The 4,680-nt window shown below is 42.5% G+C and overlaps 1 pseudogene; it reads left to right on the forward strand.

Annotated features, from left to right (window-relative positions):
- The first annotated feature begins 2,519 nt into the window (after nt 1–2,519).
- Nucleotides 2,520–4,680, forward strand: LOC124694545 (annotated as a pseudogene).

Raw genomic sequence — 4,680 nt, forward strand, 5'->3', positions numbered from 1 at the left:
CAACCAAGGTACACTCCAGCGAATCAGAAACTCACACAACCACTACACCCGTATAATTCATGTTCATTGACATACTTTGATGTATCTAGTATATCTTGAACGAAGGAATCTGCTACTGTAAATGATCTGTTTAGGCTGCATGTGTTTCTCTATTCTTGTTATGTAAGCCCACATGCTCTCCAATTAGAAAAATGAAACTGGTTATCGATGTATAGTTTTCTCCACTCATTTCTTGCCTACAAGCATGCAAGTATGTGAGTTTGCATTGTTAACTTCTTCTTTCTCAAATTCGTATGCTTCTATAGGGTACTAATTACGCTCAGATTCTGTAACGTTGATGCTTCCAATTGTACATGCTTCTTGCATATTATTCTGTGTTTCTACATTAGAGGTTGTTTGCATATATAGAACCATGCTTCATGATTTTGCACTTTATGTCAGTAACATTATCTTTTAAACACATCCTCTTTGCTTCCAACGGTTTTTAGACTACCACCATGACACAAGACATCCATTATTGTATATATACTTGTTAGTAGCTTTATATTTTGAACACTACCACCATGCTTCTTAAATTTTTCATCTATATTTCTTATGACTGAAGTTAACATTTAACAAAATTTCTCTGCTTCTTGATTTAGTTAGTGTATTTGTGCCCATGATAGAACTATTTTTTGTTGAAACATGACCTCATGCCTCCTACATGCATGATGATATATGATGCATAGAGTTAGTGTCCATTTATTGTGTGAGTTCTTATTTTGTCATCCGTACTTCTTCTATGGCACTGTCCTAATTACTGCTTCACCACTACTCTTTAGACTTTGGATGAAACACCATCTTTTTCCACACACACTCAGCAACACGTGTAGCTTATGTGCTTGGAAAACGATTATTATAGCTTCATTAGTAGCCTTGCCATGCTCCCACATTAAAAATGGTAAACACTACCTATCGTAGTCCGGATGGAAACAAATCATCGGATTGCTCCGATGCCATCCGTGTAGTCTCCGGTGAATGGCCCAGATTTACTCCTCAATTTGTTTATTGGATCTTTGTGAAGTAGCATCAATATTGGCCACATTGCTTTCTTCATCACATAATTACTAATTATAAATCAACATTTTTGCAGCAAGCAACTTTTCCCCCTTCTGTGTAATACATGCGACAAGTTAATTTTCTTTGCATTATATAGTGATGAATTTATGATGAACTTGGGTACATACTAGGTCACACTCTCCTTCGTGGATTTGAAGCAGGTTGTAGGCTACTTCCACTAGTCTAGGTCACCATCAACGACGACATGAATTGGGGGAAGTAGGTAATTGCATCTGCTCATATATTTTCCAATTTTGAAGTTTAAATTTGTGTAATCCGTTTATAATTCATCTCATGAACATGCCCTACATCATTGTCAACTAGGCCTTCAAGTTGTAGCATCTCTATGTCCATGCCGCTCCAATTTCCGCACATAGTCGAGCAGCGGAAGAAAGCACAATCACCATCTAAATGAAGCACCGTCACGATCGGAAGGAAGCATGGAAGACCGGTGGCATGTGACGAAGCATGACCACCATCTGAATGAAACATGATCACCATTGAAAAGGAGCATGGCGAAATCAGCCGGTGGACCGGGATGAAGCATGACCACCATCTGATGAATGAAGCACGAACACGATTAAAAGGAAGCGTGGAAATCATCGTGTGTTTCCATCTGCATCTTCCTAGACGGCGTAGAGTCTTGTCCCATATGACACATTTTTTGCTTTATGGAAGCAAACCTAAAGCAAGTAGCATATAATGAACAATACCAATTATCGCTCGTGTCGTAAAAGTTGTGCTTCGTCCAACGCAGAATCATTTGTAAAGAAAGTAGCACAAGTGATGCAGACATTTTGTTATCACATGTCTTGTAAAAAATGTTATATAATACTGAAATTATTTTTTCTTGGAGCAATTTTTCCATTCAATGGTAGCAAATATTTATTTCTTTCGAAGCAACACCTTTTGAAGCAGGTCTAATAAATAATTTCAGTACCGATGGAAAGAAATTCTTTGTTGGAAGCAGTAGTCTGATCAACGGAAGCAACACCATGCTACTTTGGAAACATAATTTTTTTTTTGCATATATCACAAAAAATTCGTTTGGGTTATCTAAATAAAAATAATCAAGATTTTCTCCCTAACAATACCGAAATTACTTTCCTAAAATAACAAAGATTATTTAAATCGGAGTAGTTAATTACATAACCCACTTAATTAGTCGCTAGTTACCTAAAAAGATGCTTAGAATATCTACTCAAAAAGGCCCACGTATCCATCAGAAGGCTAAACAGATCGTACGTCTGTAGAGGAGTCCGATGGGAAGCTAGGATCGGGAGCCGATTCCTAGCGCTGCCCAAGCATGTGTGTGGTTCTTTGATCATGTTTCTTATTTGTTCAATATCATTAGAGTTTCTTGCAAGCGTCATGACATGTTTCGAGATGTTAGAGCTCAACAAGTTTTACAAGCACTTGAGATGGGTGAAATTGAAAGTGTAAGTGGACTCAATCAAGAGATGGGTTTATCTAGACCCGGTGATACTCGATGGGGCTCTCATTACAAGACCATTCTACACATTGTTGATATGTACCCGGTGATACTTGATGTGCTTGTAAGGATTGGAAAAGATCCTTCACAAAAGAGTGAGTGGACAAGAATAAGAGGAGTTGCCGCGGCCTTTGAATCATTTGACTTTGTTTTCAATCTCAACTTGATGCTTGTTGTTCTTGGCTACACAAATGACTTGTCTATATCTTTGCAAAAGAAGGATCAAGATATTCTCAATGCAATGGTGCTTGTTGGATTGGCAAATGAGAAAATGAAGGATATGAGGTCATCACTTGGATGGGAAAGATTTCTTGCAAAGGTGACATTCTTTTGCAACACTCATGGCATTGAAGTTCCTTCCTCGGAATCTAATTATGTGGCTCATGGAAGATCACAACGGTATTATGAAAAGCAAACAAATGAAGATCGTTATAGAAGAGAAGTGTATATTGGCGTTGTTGACCAAGTTATTCAAGAGCTTGACAATCGGTTTGATGAGGTTAACATGGAGTTGCTTATTTGTATGGCAGCTTTGAATCCCGTGAATTCATTTGCTTCTTGTGATGCACAAAAGGTAATGAGACTTGCTCAATTCTACCCCAATGACATATCAAGTATGGATTTGTTAAGACTTGAACCCCAACTTGAGATCTTTATTGATGACATGAGAAAAGATGATAGATTCAAATGTGCCAATCATCTTGGTGAGCTCTCTATTAAGCTTGTTGAAACAAAAAAAGCATGTTGTTTATGATTTAGTTTACATGCTTCTCAAATTGATATTGCTTCTACCGGTGGCGACGGCGAATGTTTAAAGAGTATTTTCTGCAATGAGTCTAGTAAAAAACAAGTTGAGAAATAGTATGGGTGATGACCTCTTGAACCATTGCTTAGTGATATTTATCGAGCAAGGGGTGTTCATTCATGTAAGTGATGATACCATTGTTGAAACTTTCATGGCAATGCGAAACCGTAGATTGAAGAAATGATTTAAGTTTCTAATTATGCTATATTCTACCATGTAAGACCCTTGTAATAATTTGGACTATTTGTATTGTAATCGTGCACATTTGATATATGTATTGAACTCCAATGCAATGAATTTGTCTTGTATATTGTTCATTACTTCATTATGCAAAGGTTTTTCACAATTTGGGGGGTGCGCAAAAAAAGTTTGAGGTGTGCCCCCACTCCAATTCTTTCCTGCGTCCGCCACTGCCGTGGGGCATGGCCATGCAGGGCGGCACCAACGTCTGCATGCGCCACTTCACGGCCAAGGTCATCTTCGACAACATCGCGCGACACGGGGTGACACACATGGGGGGCGCGCCGATGTTGCTCAATATGATCGTCAACGCGCCGGACGCGGACCGGAGGCCGCTGTCGGGTACGGTGCGTGTCATGACGGGCGACGCGGCACCGCCTCCCCGCATCCTGTTTGGGATGGAAGGGCTCGGCTTCGCGGTGTACCACATCTACGGCCTCACTGAGACGGCCTCACTGAGACGTACGGCCCGGCCACCGTATGCACGTGGATGCCGGAGTGGGACGCGCTACGGGGCGAGGATCGCGTGCGGCTCAAGGCGCGGCAGGGGTTCCACCACGTCACGATGCAGGACATGGAGGTCAAGGACCCAGCCACCATGGAGAGCGTGCCACTCGATGGGAAGACGGTGGGCGAGGTGATGTTCTGGGGCAACACCGTCATAAGCGGGTACTACACGGACATGGACGCGACCAAGAAATCCATGACTGGCGGGTGGCTGCGCACGGGTGACCTTGGTGTGCGGCACCCGGACAGGTACATCCAGCTCAAGGACAGGGCCAAGGACATCATCATATCGGGCGGCGAGAACATCAGCTCCATCGAGGTGGGGTCAGTGGTCTTCAGCCACCCGGCGGTGCTGGAGGTGGCGGTCGTGGCGAGGCCCGACGACCACTGGGGGGAGACGTCGTGCGTGTTCGTCGAGCTCAAGGATGGCGCCAGTGCCACGGAAGCAGAGATCATAGGGTTCTGCTGGGAGAGGCTTCCGCATTTCATGGCACCCAAGACGGTGGTGTTCGAGGCTCTGCCAAAGATTGTCGGGTAA

This window comes from Lolium rigidum, chromosome 3 (genome assembly GCF_022539505.1).
Source record: "Lolium rigidum isolate FL_2022 chromosome 3, APGP_CSIRO_Lrig_0.1, whole genome shotgun sequence".
NCBI lineage: Eukaryota > Viridiplantae > Streptophyta > Magnoliopsida > Poales > Poaceae > Lolium > Lolium rigidum.